The sequence below is a fragment of the Hipposideros armiger genome, unplaced genomic scaffold, assembly GCF_001890085.2.
Source record: "Hipposideros armiger isolate ML-2016 unplaced genomic scaffold, ASM189008v1 scaffold_322, whole genome shotgun sequence".
Taxonomy (NCBI): Eukaryota; Metazoa; Chordata; class Mammalia; order Chiroptera; family Hipposideridae; genus Hipposideros; species Hipposideros armiger.
The window spans coordinates 81,765-100,850 of record NW_017731672.1 but is presented as its reverse complement, the minus strand read 5'-3'; positions in this window follow the sequence as shown (position 1 = coordinate 100,850).

The following is a 19,086-nucleotide window of genomic DNA, read 5'->3' as shown; positions in this document are numbered from 1 at the left end:
CATTTATTTTAAAAAAGAAGAGGATATAATTGGAATCTTAATTTTCAAAAAATATATGTAAAAGTGTACTTGCTATGAAATATTCAGTTTCTAAAAAAACAAACAAAAACAACAACAAAAAATAGGGACAGCTTCTTTTAAAACCCTTGTTTTAGGCCATATTTGATTTCATGGAACTTCTGAAGCATCGTTCAATTTTGAACTTTATTTAAGAGCATTTTGTACTGATGTCTCTGACTGTCATGGAAAGTTCTGTAATTCTATGGTGTTTCTGGTTTTATTTTTAATTTTTCATCTGTACCACAGTCAAACTAGCTACCATTTCCCCCATTCCTTGGGCTTTCTGTAGATCAGTGGATGTTAGGTTTAAACTTCTGTTTTCTTTGATGAAGCTTTCAATAAAAAATGAAAATAAAATCAACAAAGTAAAGCCATTGGGTTCTTCACTTCTCCAGCGAAGGGTTGGGAGCAATGTCTGTATTTAATTGGGTATGCTGCTGGCTTCCTACAGAAATTCTCAAAGAAAGAACCATCCCGGGAAACAAAAAGTGAGAGGGTGCATTATGTTCATGCAAAAGGGCCTGAGAAAAATCACTGTTTGGGGGCTTTGGGCGACATGGACTATTTAGGCCTTTCTAGGGCCTCACACACACTTCTCACTTTTTATGCTTAGGGACTCAGCCATCATTCAGCTCCTATGCCCAAATATGCCTAACATCTACCAACTACTTGATGCATCTTGTGTGAAAGTCATGAGATACAGAGTTACACAACACATTGCATTTGACACCTGTGGTTTGTATCCCTGCAAAGATTAAACTCCATGTCAACCACAGTCAGAAGTGTCCATTTCTCAAGCTATGGATGAATATGGTAAGTAAATAATAGGAAACTTTCTCTGGTCCAGAATCATCCAAACTAATTTGGAGCTCATATTCAAGGGCCCCAAATATTCCATGCTATAATATGCATTTGCTATATTGCTTAAGAATGTTTAACTCTGTTATAGAAGACAGGAAAACAAATGAGATAGGTAAAATGTATATGATGTGTTAAACACAGCAAAGTTAGTAACTTTTAAGACAGAAAAAAATAATTAGAGCATGTGAGTGTAGAAAAAAACAGAAAGGAATAAAAAGACCAAGAAAACACTATGTATTTATGTTGCACTAAATATACATGAACCACCATGTACTCATGATACACTAAATTTACATGAGAAATATGAGGCGCTCAGTGTCCTGAGGTCTTAATTTGGTCACCCTTTGTTACCCATAGCAGCTCATCAAGCTAATTGGTGAATTTCAATTACTTGTCTCTCACCAGGAGGAAGCAGGTTTCATTGGCTCCTTCGTTCTATGACTTGCCTTGCTCAAACCTGAACTCTGGTCTTTGTAACATAGCATTAGTGGGGAAGGATGACGTGGTAGAGAGAGAGGCAGGATACAGCAACACTGCAGAGCATTCGACTAGTGTGGCCCTTCCACTCCTCTTACACCCTACCTGAAATGAGTTAACCTAGCCCATGGATTTCCCCTTGTTTCTTGCTGTGGGCTTTCCATTGATTTAATAAAGCTCTATACTTTTGGCATCTTGGCCGGTGGACCTTTCTGTTCCATGATCTCAGGTATAACTTGCATGATAGTGTACTTGAAAGCTACCACTGCATCAAGGTAATTTCCCACATGACGTCTTCATGCTTTAGAATATAAGCACCTAAAGGAGAGTGTGAAGAATGCTAACCAACCAGTGATCAAACTCTAAGAGTGTGTTGACTATATCCCTTTTTCCTATATGACTACCAGTTTACATTGCACTTCTTGGCAGAAGAGAAAGCTGGAAGAATAGAATTTTTGAAAATAAGACTGGAATGAAGATTTTGAATTTAATTATATACATATTCCACCAGCTTATCACTTTTTTTTTAGAGCAATGGTTCTTTTATGTTGTTTCTCAGGAATTATAGACTTTTAAAAAGATAATAATACCACCATCACCCATATGCACAAATTTTTTTCAGGGCACTTGGGAACTTCCTGAAATGCACCCATTGGCATTTGGGGAAAAATCCTTTATTGCAAGATATAAAGATACAAGAAAGAAAGCTAGAGAATGAAGCAATATGGCATCCTTTGTATATAAAATAACCATGATTTCTTGACTCATATCTATGTATTTTTTACTGTTTTATAATTTACTTACTCCCAAGAGAACTGAGTGTTTTGTAAACTCTCAATAGTACCAATCAAGTGCACCTCCAATTATGCTTTTTTAAAGGGATGCTGCCAAAGATAACTTTTAGCTGCTCTCCAAAGTTAGCGAAGTGAAAAGTAATATAGCTCAAACTTAATCTCAGAGGATGTAATTATTTCTGGATTTTCTGCAAAGGAGGGTCATTTGCAATATTGATGAAAAAGTCTCTCATATATTCAAAGGCTATCTTTAGATTTAAATCCTCAGAAACAGAGGGTGCATCCTTCTCCCCAGGGATCTTTCTCCAGCCCTTAGGAAGTTACAGGTGACTCTTGTGATAAAGTGGTCACCAGGTGGCACTGCTGTATTAGTCTCCAGTGGGTTCCAAATACCAGATTTTGTACTCCTAAACAATACCAGTAATGTGAGGTATGGCTGTGAGGGCAAGGGTCGCTATTCATGGAGCGTTCACTCCATACCAAGAACTGTGTCAAGTGCCCCACATACTTGAGTTCACACAACCCTCACAAGAGTGCTCTGAGTAAGTACTACCATGGACCCCATTTTCCAGATGAGGTTTGGAAAGTTGGGCAACTTACCCACGGACCCACATTTGGAAAAGACTACAGTGTGCTTTTAAAAACATATCCAAAATCTCAACCCTTGAGTTCTAAGGTTTTATCTTCTGCAACACCTTTGAGAAATACCAGTGTGGAAGGCACTTATTATTTTTTTTCCCAACATTTTTTTCAAAAGTTCACCCTCTTTGGCCTGAGAGTATATGGTTTCTGTAGAAGAGAGCATTGGGCATCATTCTAATCACCTTGGTCACAGGAACCCAACACAATTCACATTTTCCATCCCAGAAATAACTTGCTGTTTCAATCATCTCTGTGATTTGTTCTGGAAGGAAAGAACCAATCTAACAAATAGATAGGCGTTACTTTCCATTGACTCATTCATTGAACAGTGCCTAGCACATGGATACTCCATAAGTATTTTAATGATACAAAGATAGAGGAGACATGGTTCTTGTTTACAGGAATGTCCTATTCTAGTGGGCACCAGTTTATGACAACATCATAGCATGAAATAATATCAGGGAATTTTGGGAACCATATGCTTAACCCTTCCATGGCTGGATGTGAAGTAGATGGGAAAATGCCCCAGTCTGAACACAGTCACGTCTTCTCTCAGCCACACATAATGCAAAATGCTTCCAGCCTCCTGGGTGCTGCTTTTTCCTTTGCTGAGTGGCTAGATAATCTACTGTTATTTTTTTTCCCAAATCATCTAAAACATTTAACTCTTTGGACAGTAAGGAGAGTGGAATCTGCTATTCTGAGCTCATAACTGTAGTAACAGCTATTCCTTACAACACTGATGTTTTCACAATCATGCATGGTGAGTGCTGGCCCCATTTTTAACATGGGGGAACTGGGGCTTTAAAAAGTTACACGACTTGGCCATATTTTCATGGTGTAAGCTTAGGATCAATTAGATGCAAAGCCAAAGACTTTCCTCTAATAATGCTGGATCCACTGATATTACTTGAAGGGATACATTTCTTGTCCGAAATAACCTTTCTATTATCTGACATTTCACCATTATAATTGTATTCTTAGAAGTTGATCATAGAGTATTGCAGAAAGTACTGACCAAGCAGTGAAAAGATCTTGGAGTTCAGTTTAAGCATACTGTCTGCAAAACATCATCTCTAGCTCTCTAAAGTTCAGCTTCTTCATCTGTGAAGATGCACACCTTTTATTTCTCAGAAAAGTTATCAGGATAAAATAAGCAATGCATATATCATGTGTAAATCTCAAATAACCGTGAAGGCAACCAAATTCTATACATAGCTTGAACTTTTCAGTTCTGATGTTTCCTTTTAAAGCAAAGATGTTCTTGGAAAAGTTAAGGACAAGATGAATATCTGAGAAGATGAAAGGAGGCAAGAAGACAGTCAAGACAAGCCCTACTTGGCTTGACAGTCAGCTGCTTTGCAACATTGCCCAAATTGTGAAGGACGCAAATGCCAGGCTTAAAACCACTTGCTCCCAGGTCACAAGATTGAGAGAACACAGAAACTTAGCTGCTAGTTGAGCTAAAGCCTCCCCACAATTTCAGATGATAATCCTTTAAAATCACCCAATCAATAACCACCCTCTGCCTTCTGGGAGTCTCCAACACAGCGGCATGTAATTTAAAGGCAGATGCTGATAGAGTCGGGGGCAGGTCTTAACAATTAAGACTAATATACACAGGAGCTGCAAACAAGATTGAAGAATTGGGGCTGGGGTCTTCTACAGACCTCAAGTCCACAAGGTATGTTTACCCAAGAGGTCAGCAGGATAAAAAATCCCACCAAGAAGCAAGGTGCATCAAACACAAGTATTTCCAAGACAAGTGATCGCTACTAGAAAACACGTGAATGAGATCTGGCCTTTGAAGGATCTGAAAAAGTCTAATGAGCATAAAATGGTGGTTGTAAACACACACACACACACACACACACACATAGCTCTCCCTCTCAGCCTTGTCCTCCCACTGTTATCTCATGGTTGACTTGTTTCATGTTTGTTTTGGTTTCTCACTTTTTGCTGAAATATAACATCATAAAGAAACATGCGTATGTCATAAATGACTGACACAATGATTTTCATACACTGAATATGCAGGCATCACCAAGAAACAAAATATATGCACTCTAAAAGACACTGCCCTCCCATGCTTCTTTCTAGTCATTTTGGAAACCCCACCACCCCCAATGTTAACTATTTTAAACTCTTAACCCAGAATGACTTTGCTGGATTCATAATTTACATAAATGCAGGTTGGCCTGACTTTTATGAGAATGTGATGCATAAAGAGAGGACCAACAATTTTGTTTGTTTTCCAAACCCCATGATATCTATTGTTCTACATGTATGGCTTTATTATCCATATTTGAAAGATCTACAGTTTCAGAGTGTCATGCGGGGGCTCAGCTCCTGGCAGATGAACACAGGATTCGGTGAGGCCGAAAATGAACAACAATGGAGACACAGATAGGGGGTTCATAACGCTACCTTATATGCTCGATGACGGCTGGTCAAGACACGAGAAGCAAACGTCCATCGATACTCCAACAAGGGGTCTTCCCACACCACAGTCTCGCTGGCGGCCGGGTGAGACACAGGAAGTAGGAGCCGCAGGATCTGCACCATCCATGACCCACGCTTGCTAATTAACGCAGCTGCAGCAGTTATATGCAAAACAATAGTAGGTAATGGCCAACTGGTTACAGCTGATGGCCATCTAATAACCGAGCCAGCACCTTTCCACGTGAGGCCGAGAGTATGGAAACTGCCCTCCTGGCCCTTTCCCAGCACAGAGATTTTATGAATTCTTTTTGCAGCCACGTTCAATGTTTAACATCCTTTATAGCTAAGAAGCACAGCAAACATCCTAAACGAAATGTCTTGAGAGAGTCAAAACACATTTGTAAAGCAATAGCTAAGTCTCCAAGAAAGGCTGGTTTTAAGGCTTCATTGAAGATTTGGTAGCACATCGCTCATTGTCTGCTTATTCGGACACTGGGTGACATGGGGCAGCCGATACCAGATTTCACTAGGAGACCACCCAGAGCCAGAAGTTGTCAATGTACCATTGTTAACACAAAAGCCCAGCATATGGGTTATATTAAATCCACGTCCACCAACAGAAGTGGCAGCTCCTTTGGCTTCTAATTGTAACTTTAAATTGCTTGGGGCTTTCTTTACAGTGGAGATTTTGCTCTCCCCTCCTTCCTGCCTCTGAATCTTTCATGCCAGTGGAGATCAACCTGGTCTCTTTACGATATTTCCCAGGTGTAGACTTCGGGGTTTATATGGCATTTGGGATGGAGGGATTACTGCACACAGCATTCTTTCACCACTGTGGTCTTAGAAGAAGTAATCACAGCCTTTCGGGCTCTTAGGTGAACCCTCAGCAGTTTCTATTAAAATATGCATTGTGCTCTAATATTTTGCAAGAGGAGATTTTGGAGGTTTTGATTAAGCCCACGTCTGGGTCTCAGGAATGTGGCTTTCACCATCGTCCCTGCCCCTCCCTCCTCAGCTGTACTGCTGGTCCTGGTGTGGACCCCTGTCTCCCTCTGTCCCCTTTCCCTGGCTCGAAGGCAAGAGTTTTTTTTGTTTTTTGGTTGTTTTTTTTCTTTACAACAACAAAGAAAGATTTATTTTTAACGCAGCCCAGTACTCATCATTTCAAACAGCATGGGAGTAGAAAAAAGTCACACTACTAGCATTATTCCATGCCTTGAAAGACAGCAAGGCCATTTCCCTCAGAGACCCAGGCCCCAGCTGAACTGAATGCACCAACAGATGAGCTAGAAGGAAGTCGGCCCCAGGCCTCAGCATGTTTTGCCTCCCTCCACAGCTCTTCAAGCTTCCTAACTGCAGCCTTCTACCCCTTTCACCCCAAATCAGGCCAACTCCTAGCCTCTGAGCCACCAGGGAGCTTTCTTTGTGTGGTAATGAACAGGGTTATGTGTTACATAAAGCAAGAAAATACTCTGTGAAATCTATTGGCTTAAAGAAAGTTTAAATATGGCAACCCCACATAGAACCCTAACCAGCTATGACAGCTCTGCATCTCTTCACCATAGAGGCAGGGGGTGTGGAAGTGGCTGCCATCTTGGACAGCTCCAGGCGCATTTTTCTATTGGCCTTCCTATAGGCTATTTTCCTCACCCCGGGGTAGGGAGGGATCCCAGGTACTTGTCCCAGGTTCAGAGGCTGAGAAGCAAGGGTGGCTGAGAAAAAGTTGTCCTTCCTTCTGGTCCCCTCAAAAGGTTTCTATGGAAATTGATTCTTAAAAGTGTTTTAGACCCTGAGAAAGGTTAGTTTTCAATTTAGAGGGCAATCTAAGCACCGAATCAGGCAATCTTTTTGATTAGGTTCTTGTTCCAGGGATATAGGTGGCAAGGAAGGCGTGTATAGAATCTCTCATTGCTTTCTTTACCCCAGATCTTCTAGAGAGCCTCAGAAGGTGGATGCTGAGAAGTTCCCACCTTTTCCAGGTCTTATTGTGAATATTGATAAAGTTCATCATGGCCTGATCATCTTTTACAAAGTCACATAGAAAAGACAGCAGAGAGGGCATCTGCAAAGGAACATCTTACCCAAGCATTCAGGGCTCTGACGTGTGGTGAAAACGCACTGATATTTGGCATCAGAACTGGTTTTATAAAGTGAGGAGCTCGTAAATGGAGGAGGAGACTTAAGTAATAACATTTAAGGCAAGAAACAGAACCCACACATGGGGTAGAGGATCATACGAAGCTTTAACAGTTGTTTCCTTATTTTAAACTCTTCTCCAATTTCTTGGGAAACCTGAACTGTCCCCTGCATGTGCAAAACTGAGCAATCATATCCTCATACTCCTTTTGCAAAATACTCCCATTTATCTCATTCAGAAGGCTACTAATGAAAGCACACTTTTAAGAGACATAGGAGGTTTAAGGGATGCTCTCATCCACCAACTTATTGACAAGGTTCTGGATTTTGCTGTGATTGGGAGAATTGAAACCATAGTGTAACACTGGAGAGCAGGCCTCCTTAAAGTAGTTGGGAGGTGTAGAGATGGGAAGTGATTGTCCAGTGACCCCAGCCAGCGGGTAGAAACTGACTCAGAAAGGATGGAGGGAACACTGGCTATTTTCAGGTCCATCATGTTCTGGGGCCAGGGTGTGGGGGTAGAGTGGGGGAAGGGACCTCAGATGCAATACTGCCTGCTCGTGGGTCCTTCACAAGACAAGAGTCCCTTTCCATAAACTGCTCCAGACCTCTGAGGAGAAGTTTGGCCTTCTGAACACTCTATGAATGTCACTGAAATATAATAACAAGACAGTGTCCAAGGATGAAGTGGCATGCCACCAGACCTCAAGAACCTCACTATCATTGTGCTGCAGACACATGAAGCAGAGTCATTGAGTCCTGTGCCCCTGTGATTCCAGAGGCTTTGCCCAAACACGTTGTCTCATATCCCTCTCTGTCCAAGCTTTGGGTAGTAGGAAAGGCTCTGAGAAACCTCTTCCTGAAGACGGAACATGGTTGTTTGGGCTTTTCTGGACCCCAGGCTCCACATGGCAGGTGAGGTGGGAGTGAGCTTTGTGGGGTTGATGGCCGTAAACCCTAGTAGCTCTGACTAGTTAGTACATTACCCGGTTTGGTTTCAGAGGCAAGTCCAGGGTCTGTATATGCCAGGGAACTCTGAGAAGCTTTGCTGCATTGGCTAAGGGCCTCACAAGCCTCATCACAGTGGCCTAGATGGCCTGGTTCTCCAGGGTGCCCACACAAGTCAGCTGAACACGGTACCAACTCCAACATGTACTGCAAGGATGCCCTACAAATCATGGTTTCCCCTGGTGCTTGCCAGGGCTTCTCCTCACAGCTTCCTAATCAGGGGCAGGGTAGGGGCTTCAGCCAGGAAGGCACTAGAAGGCTGCCCTACCTTTGCCATTTGGACTCGCTGTTCAATAAAAAGCACCAGTCCCCAAAGAAAAATTCTAAGGATGCTAAGAAGAACCACTTTGAAAGGCTCGGTGTTCAGCAACATATTCTAGCCCAAGCCCAAAGGATGTCATTCTGACCCTCTCCCTGCATTTTGTTTTTTGTTTTTTTCACACAAGTAACCACAACCTGGTACCACAGCCACAAAAGATGAGGCAAGAAAAAGAGACAGGTCAGCAGGCAGGCCCTACGCTGCTTCCTCTGGGAGAATTTCCTGGACTAATTAATAGAGGCCTCCGTGCATCCAAACAAACAGAAACAGCTGATGGTACAAGGCTGCATACACCTCCTATGTTCCACCAGGAACAAGATAGTACTTATTTGGAGGCTGAGGGAATTTAAAAGGAGAGGTCCATTCCAGGACCTGCTGCCTTACCTTAGCCACTAGGATGAAAAAACAAAGAAAGAAACAAACTAGGCTAGTTTGTTCTTTTTTTCCACAGAGGGGTAGGGTTGGGGTGGGATTTTTGGCAGAGGCTTTTGTTTTAACCCCCCCCCCCCAACTAATACCATGACATTGGCCTTGGCCCTGTAATTTTCTTTAGCCAATGGGATTTTAGTAGACTTATTATAAGCAGAGGTTTGAAATAGGATTGTGCAGCTCGCCCTCTTGAGCTTCTTTCATCATCATGAAACTATGGGAGGTTTCTGGTTCCAGGAGGATGAACAACCTGTGGAGCTCACCTGGGTCTTATTGTCAGCCTGACGCCGAGACCAGCTGCCTTCCATTCTGAGGCAGAGCCTTCCCACTCGGCCCAGCGTAAATCAGCAGAACCACAGTCATTCATCCTGCACGCTCACAGAAGTGAGAATGCATGCTTGTTGTCGGAGGCCACTAAAATGTTCAGTTGTCTGCTGTGTAATAGTTGTTGAATAGAGACATAAAGTTAGAAGGATTCAGTGACCAAATGAATAAATATTGGTCACGATTTTCCAGGTTCTGTAAAACTTGGGGTTAATGGTTCCAAAAACTGACCAGGATTAGTGGACGTGAAACAGCCTCTATGGCAAAAGTTAACGAGGTCAGCATAAGACATTTTGAGTTGGAACTCTTAGTGGGATACCTGGATGAGAAAATTTAGCAGACAGTTTCATCCATACCTCAAAGCTTGAGAAACGATCGATCTAGACTGAAGGTATTAGGTTGGTGCAAATGTAATTGTGGCTTCAGACCATGAATTTTAAATCATTATAACTAGGCTCAAATACATCTTTATTAATCACAATAGGAACCATTACAATCAACACATTTTTGCCAATGAGAAATAACTTTGTTTATTCCTGTAGCATAAAAACCCATGCTTCGGGATTCACAAACTCTTGGCAAGCATTTTCTGCATCCTGTTGGTTGTGGAAGTGTTTTCCCTGCAAAAAGTTGTCGAGATGCTTGAAGAAGTGGTAGTCGGTTGGTGAGAGGTTAGGTGAATATGGTGGATGAGGCCAAACTTTGTAGCCCAATTTGTTCAACCTTTGAAGTGTTGGTTGTGCGACATGCATTTGAGCGTTGTTGTGGAGAAGAATCGTGCCCTTTCTGTTGACAAATGCCAGCTGCAGGCCTTGCAGTTTTCGGTGCATCTCATTGATTTGCTGAGCCCACATCTCAGAAATAATGGTTTCGCTGGGATTCAGAAAGCTATAGTGGATCAGACCAGCAGCAGACCACCAAACAGTGACCACGACCTTTTTTTGGTGCAAGTTTGGTATTGGGAAGTGCTTTGGAGCTTCTTCTAGGTCCAACCACTGAGCTGGTCATCATCAGTTGTCATATAAAATCCACTTTTTGTTGCACATCACAATCCAATCGAGAAATGGTTCATTGTTGTTGCATAGAATAAGAGAAGACGACAGTTCAAAACCACGAGTTTTGTTATTTGCAATCAGCTCAGGAAGCACCCACTTATCGAGCTTTTTCACCTTTCCAATTTGCTTCAAATGCTGAATGACCATAGAATGGTCAATGCTGAGTTTTTTGGCAGATTCTTGTGTAGTTGTAAGAGGAGCAACTTCAATCATTGTTCTCAATTGGTCGTTGTCAACTTCTGATGGCCAGCCACTACGCTCCTCATCTTCAAGGCTCTGGTCTCCTTTGCAAAACTTCTTGAACAACCACTGCACTGTATGTTTGTTAGCAGTTCCTGTGCCAAATGTGTTGTTGATGATGAGAGCTATCTCCTCTGCTTCACGACCCATTTTAAACTCAAATAAGGAAATCACTGGAATTTGATTTTTGTCTAAATCATTTTCATAGTCTAAAATACATATAAAATAAACAGCAAATAATAAGTCATTAGCAAAAAGAAACATAGAGAAATGCTCATTAAAATGATGTATAACATATCCACGTTTATTTAAGAATGTATTCCAGTATCAAAGGCAAATTTCAACAGTGCTAAAACTGCAATTACGTTTGCACCAACCTAATAGAAAAGGGTAAGTCATTAAGTTACAGTCAGTAGCTAATATCATATGAGTAAGATGTCTGAGGAAGAGAGTGAGTAATGAACATAAAATTGAGCCAAAGAACAGTGATTGCTCAAATACTTAGATCAGGATAGAGTAAAAGGAGCCAATAAAGGAGGGTTGAGAAATAAAAATAAAAAAAATTGTTTATACTTAAAGGAGAAGTACTACAGAATTAGAGAGAAATAAGTTTCAACCAGAGAGAGAACAATACAACTGAACACTGCTATGGTAGGTTGGTGTAGAAGCCAGATTGCAAATGGGCTGAGTCGTGACTTTGAGAGGGAAATCTTACTTCTGTCAGAAATGTATCCTTAAACTAGTAATGGCATCCATGTATCTCAACCACAAGTAAGTCTTAATACTCATGCAATGGAGTAGCACATTTAATGCAGATTACGTTCCTAATTAATAGAGCAGCATATATAAAGGAGATTAATTTCCTGTATTAAAATCCATTATGATTTTTCAAACAAAATCTTATGGATTGCTTTAAAACCCTATATATGAAATAGAGTGTCTTTGGACTCTGATATACCTAATATCTAAGTCTTAAAACAATCATGAAGGTAGCATCAGCAGATGAATTGGCACTTGTACTCAGACTGTGAATTTAAAATAAAATCCCATCATTCCTTTAGCTGTATTGCATCATATTGGTAATGGCTACAAAGTGGAATATCAATTATGTGTGTGTTTCCACCTTTGAGATATCTCATGAAACCATTTGTTCTATGAGAATCACTTCAGATATTTCCGAAGGCAGACAAGAGCCTCTTGGCAATAACTATATTTTTATTGCAACTGTTAAGCAGAAATTTAGGTAATCTAGTATCAAGGCTAGTTCAAACATGTTTTCACCTCTGTTTTAAACATTATCATGCTTTGCCTAAAAGTTTGAATATATTATGTTCCAGCAACATTGGATTTAATGGAAAGCTCCCTAATAAAATAAATTCAGTCAGAAGCAATTTGTAAGAGTTGTTGAAAGACTGTGGTGTTTACACTTATAAGTGCCAAATTTTTTACTGAGTTTGGAGTAAGAAAGCAAAGAGTAGGAACATCAGAAGTAGGAAAATAAATATTCCCACTTTCTTTTGCAATTACTTTCTGGTTATAATATGCATTCTTTTGGTCATAGCCCACCATTCAATGACAACTAATGCTAGAAAATTAGCATATGTTGGTGTTTATACTTCTTCCCATTTTTTTTAGAATATCCATACATTATGTCACATAAAAAAATGTATTACCATCGTCTGAGTTCTATTTAAAAAAAAATTCTATTCTATTTAGTCTTTCATTCAAGCATTTCTCAAAGTATCTATGGTAAAGAACCAGTCTTTTTTGTTTGTTTGTTTTAAAAAACATCTAGGCTATTGCAAACCAATGCTTTTATAAAATACAAGAAAGACCTATAACTAGAAAAATAAAATTAAAATGACACACAATGAAAATCCCAATTTTTAATATTACTAGATTCAACTGATATTGTTACCCTCTCAGATTACTATAAGGGTTTTTAAATGTCGATTCTCAATTTTTGTACTTACCTCATGATGGGCCAATAATAAACAGCTTATCAACTGGCATGTGCCTTCAAACCTCACTTTGAGTAGACTTATACTACCACATTATTTTGACATTTTATATAACCCATTTCACTGTTCACATATACAGAAATTTATTCCACTTGTCACTTCTGCCTTATTTACTTCTTATTGGGCTTAAGCAGGGGCAAGCTTTGTAAAGACCAGAGTCCAGGGAGAAGTTATCATTAGAGGTGGACACTATGAAATCGGAGGTGAGCAAGGTATGAAATTTAGTCAGTAGAAATAAAATGAGTAAAATGCAGAAATTTGGAGAAAGTATAAAAGTCAAAGAGTGCTTTTGGAGAGAGACAACCAAAACAAAAAAACAAACAAACTAGAAAACAGTAGAATAGGTTCCATTCTCATTGCTCAGAAATGAGAAGAGCCAAGAAAAGAATTAGTCTATGACCAACGGAAGTTGTTTGTCCCATAAAGGGTTTCCATCGGATCATTATTTTCCAAACTGGGATACAGGTAACATTGGTAGTAAGCAACATGTTATTTGGTGATACACAGATAAGTATGTTTGAATTTATGTTTATGAACATTCATATTAGAAAAATCATACTAAGCATTGAAATTCTGATATCATGGCTCGTATCTCTTATGTTCTAAGTCATGAAGAGAGTTAAAAGAAAATATTAGGTTGGTGCAAACATAATTGCGGTTTTGCATTGCTGAAATTTTCCATTGGATATTAGAATACATTCTTAAATAAATATGATTATGTTATACATCATTTTATACATGTCTCGCTTTGTGTTTTTTTGCAAGTGACTTATTGCTTGCTGTTTATTTTATATTTATTTTAGACAATATAAATGATGTTAGACAAAAAGGAAATTCCAGTGATTTTCTTATTCGAGTTTAAAATGGGTCGTAAAGCAGCAGAGACAACTCGAAACATCAACAATGCATTTGGCCCAGGAACTGCTAGTGAACGTACAGTGCAGTGGTGGTTCAAAAAGTTTTGCAAAGCAGGTGAGAGCCTTGAAGATAAGAAGCGTAGTGGCCGGCCATCGGAAGTTGACAACAACCAATTGAGAGCAATCATCAAAGCTGATCCTCTTACAACTACACGAGAAGTTGCCAAAGAACCCAACATCGACCATTCGTTGGTCACTCAGCATTTGAAGCAAATAAGAAAGGTGAAAAAGTTCAATAAGTGGATGCCTCATGAGCTGACCGCAATCAAAAAAATTGTAATTTTGAAGTGTCATCTTGTCTTATTCTATGCAATGAATGATTTCTCAATCAGAATTTGAGGTGCAACAAAAAGTGGATTTTATACAACAACCGGTGATGACCAGCTCAGTGGCTGGACCTAGAAGAAGCTCCAAAGCACTTCCCAAAGCCAAATTTGCACCAAAAACAGGTAGTGGTCTCTGTTTGGTGGTCTGCTGCCAGTCTGATGCACTACAGCTTTCTGAATCCCTGAAAAACCATTATATCTGAGAAGTATGCTCAGCAAATCAATGAGATGCACCAAAAACTACAACACCTGCAGCTGACATTGGTCAACAGAAAGGGCCCAATCCTTCTCCACGACAATGCCCAAATGCATGTTGAGCAACCAATACTTTAAAAGTTGAATGAATTGGGCTATGAAATTCTGCCTCATCCACCATATTCACCTGACTTTTCACCAATCGACTACCACTTCTTCAAGCACCTCGACATCTTTTTGCAGGGAAAACACATCCACAAGCAGCAGGATGCAGAAAATGCTTTCCAAGAATTCGTGGAATCCTGAAGCACAATTTTTATGCTATAGAATAAACAATCATTTCTCATTGGCAAAAATGTGTTGATTGTAATGGTTCCTATTTTGATTAATAAAGATGTGCTTGTATAATGATTTCGAATTCACGTTCTGAAACCACAATTACTTTTGCACCTACCTAATAATTAATACTATATATACATACATATACATATACATATGTATACATATATATATATACACACATATATATGCATACATATATACATATATACATACATACATATATACATATACATATATAGTATATAATAATACTATATATACATATATATTATGCATATATAGCTTTGTGAAAAATCATTCATTTTGGGGGACTCTGGATTCAATGTAATTTAAGATCCTATTCAGAGTAAAAATTCTATATAATTTCAGTGATTGTTTTGGAGCATAACACACATCATCGAACTCTGGACCCCGGGAAAATGGGTAGAAACAGAAGAGAGAGGTGGTTTGAGTTACTATTGCTATGAAACAAACTCCCTTAAAATTAATGACCGAAAACAACCATTTTTATCACGCTTCTGGATCACAATGAAGGAACTCAGGTGGCACTGCAGGAGTGGCTTCTCTCTGCTTCCCCATTGTCTGGGGCCTCAGCTGGGAAGCACCTGGGAAGAGGCTTTGAAGACCAGGAATCACCAGGAGATCTTTATTTTTTATTTTGTTTTACTAATTTCAGGTGTACAAAACAATGTAATAGTTAGATATTTACATCCCTCACAAAATGATAACCCTCCTCCCCCAATCTTCTACCCCTTTGATATCGTATAGAGTTGTTACAATTCCATTGACTCTATTCCCTAGGCTGTACTCCACATCCTGTGACTATATATATATATGTGTGTGTATATATATATATATATATATATATATATATATATATATATATATATAAATAAATTATAGTTGACATTCAGTATTACTCAGCTCCAACTTCAGATGCACAGCACAGCGGTCAGGCATCTACACTGTCCATGAAGTGGTCTCCCTAATAAAACAAGTGCCCATCTGACACCCTACTAAATCTTTACAACATTATTGATTATATTCTCCAAACTGTCTTTCATATCCCCATGGCAAAACTGTGACTACCAATTTGTGCTTTCTAATCCCCTCACCTCCTACCCATCTCCTAACCCCCTCCTATCTATTATAGCAACCATCAGTTTTTCTCTATATCTCTGAGACTATTTCTGTTTACTTTGCGTGTTTATTCTGTTCTTTAGTTTCCACATATAAGTGAGATCACATGGTATTTATCTTTCTCCGCCTGACTTATTTCACTTAGCATAATGTTCTCTAGGTCCATCCATATTGTTGCAAATGGTAATACTTCATTCTTCTTTATGTCTGAGTAATACTCTATTGTATAAATGTACCACAGTTTCTTAATCCAGTCATCTACTGATGGTGCAGCCACTATGGAAATCAGTATGAAGGTATCTCAAACAACTAGAAACAGAACTATCTTATGACGCAGCAATTCTACTCTTAGGTATTTATCCAGAGAAATCCAAATGCTAATTAAAAAAAATATATATGTACACCTATGTTTATTGCAGTGCTATTCACAATAGCCAAGACATAGAAACAATCAAACCGCCCATTGGCAGATCTTTTTTTTTTTTTTTTAATTGGGGAATTGGGGGAGGGGAACAGACAAGTTGCTGTCCTTTTGTTCTTCAGGCTAGTTGTGGAGGACGTCACTTCACTGGCTCATGTTGGTATTATCATTGCGCTCCTCCCGGGTGAGTCAGATCGGTTGCCAGCCACTGGACGGCCGCTCATGGTGGCTTGTGGCAGCTCACGCTGGCTGCCAGCTGCTCATGCCAGATGCCAGCCACTCACAGTAACTTACGGCAGCCCACTGCAGCCCAGCTGCAGCCTACACCATTGCTAGTGACTCCCGGCAGCCCAGCTCCAGGTGGAGCTGTGTTTCACCATCTTAGCTATAGAGGGCTCAGTGTCACAGGCCCTAATGTGGGATTCAAACCAGAGCCCTGGTGCTCAGAGCTGGCATCCCAAGCCAACTCTTAACCAATGTGCCACTCAGCCGGCCTGGGAGATCTTGATAAAATGCAAAATATGCATGTTATGATTCAGAAGGTCCAGATTGGGGAGAGGTCCAGGGGTGGCCTGAGACATGTCCATGCTTCTGATCCCAGGACTACACTTTGAGGTGCTAGGACATGAACACACGTTTTATTTGAGGTTCTCATCCACGAGTAGAATTTCAAAAGTAATCCTAATTATAATCAGCTTGATATACTTTTTCTCCACATACAAACTTGTTCAAATAAATACTATCTGTGAATTCAAATAAAGTAAGTTTATGATAAAGTAGAAAACACCTCCAGCTTTTTACTAAACACATAAAGACTGGCAATATGTTAGCGAGATTATAAGGAGATATGAGATAAGAGAAATTAATGAGAAATGGTAATATTACTATAGCATTTACCGAATATTTGACTAGTTCATTTGAATGTATAGTTTTGAGTTTGCAGGGCTAAGGTTTTTGGGCTATTATAGTTCCTTACAGACTACCTGTCCTGTTCTTAACCTCAGAACCAAATGCTGAATGTTCAGAGCAGCCACCCACACACAGAAACGTATTCACTGATGTTAAATTTACTCTGTCCCAAGCAGCACCCCGAAATATATGTGAAGAAACCATTCTGGACATTTCTATCAGGGTCCCAGCCCTTTACTAATTTTTGAGCTCTGGAGGAAAGGAAAAGGCAACAGTACGTAATTAGAGAAATCTATGATTTACACATTAACAAGCAAGGAAATGCAACCCACAGCGGGGAGAATGAAATTGGGGCCAACTAATATGTGTCTGTACCTATTAAGGCTAAAGAAACAACCTGTGAAACAAATCTAAGCCTTTCCCAAACAGTGCAGGGCAATTATATTTGACATCAGTTCCACAGGGAAGATGCAGCTTTTGAACACAGAATTGAGAAATGGAAGGAAGACAGCCAGCTGAAGACACAAGTAAAACATTTTTCAGGAAAAGGGAAAATGGCGGCTGTGAGGAGGGCTCCCCAAGTTCTTCCTTGGAAGGTGCCACAATTCGAACAGTTGTAACTCATCAAAGGAACCTCTACTCATCACACAGAACAGCTAAGAGACTCACACGATGACTACTTGAAGGTGGGCAGACCGGGCGAGTAGGGGAAGAGGGAGGTGAGACGCGTGAAGGCACAGCCCGCATCCGTGGCTGCTGAGATTTGGGGCCCCAGGAGACAGATCGGAGAGTGTTCCCAAAGCCCGCTCCCTGTGCCTCACGGTCCTGTGGAGTGTGCAGTGGGAGAGCGACAGTTTGGAGAGCCTACAGCAGAAACCTCAGGCCGAGCAAGTGGGGGAAGAGAGAGGGGAGACATGCCTGCGGAGCCACGGTTTGCCCCCGCGGCTGCGGAGACGCAGGACCCCCGGAGGCAGATCAGGAGCGTTGCAGCGCCAGGGCAGGCTCAGTCCCTGCGCCCCCGCGGTCCCACGCCAGGAGCATGGAAGGAGCATCTGAGGCAGAAGCCTCAGCTCAAAACGGCAGCAGGACATTTTTTTGTTTTCTTTTTTTGTTTTTTTCTCTCTTTTTTTTTTTTTTTCTTGGACAGAAAGCAAAAAACAACTGCATAGATAAGAACCCACCCCCACCCTCCCTCAGAAACCCTGGCCCCCTCCATGGAGTCTTAAACTGACCTCTGAATGGATTAGTGTCAGATTACAGAGGTGCTCCTACTCCCAGGGGGTTGAGAAACTCTGCATGAGAAGAGGCTGCAGAGTGTGGGCCTACCTACTCCGCCCCCACCCCTCCTGTGAGGCTTGGGAGGCAGGGCAACTTCAGCTGCTGAGTCACTCACAGGACTCCCAGCAGGTGGCTTTTAGTGGCTCAGGAATCTCACAACCCCCACAGCCTCCAGGAAAAGAGTGCCCGAAGACACACATTGAGCCTTCGGGCTGCACAGTTCTCAATGTGCCTATGGTCAGGTGAGAGCAGAAACGGCACTGACTTTGTAAAAACTAGTCACACCTCATAACCCCATTCATCTAGACCTGCATCACCAGGGTCACTCTAGGCGCCAGGTGGCAGGCTCTGCCCCCACAAGACGCAGAGGAGCTTTTGTACAGCCCAGGACAACCTGGGGAGAGCTTGGTAAACTTCAGTCAAGACTGGCACTGGTGTGGTTTTTTTTTGGCACATTTTTTTTCTTTTTGTTTGTTTGGCTTTTTTTGGGTGTTTTGGGTTTTTTTGTTTGCTTGTTTTGGGTGTTTTTGTTTTTTCTATTTTATTATCATTTTCAGTTTTTTATATAAATATAAATATAAATATATATATATATATACACACATACATATATGTGTATATATATGTCCATATATATGGGTGTGTAGATATATACATATATATATATATATATATATATATATATATATATTTCTTTCTTCTTTCTTTCTTGTCTCTCCTCTCTCTCTCCCTTCTTTTCTTCTTTCTTTT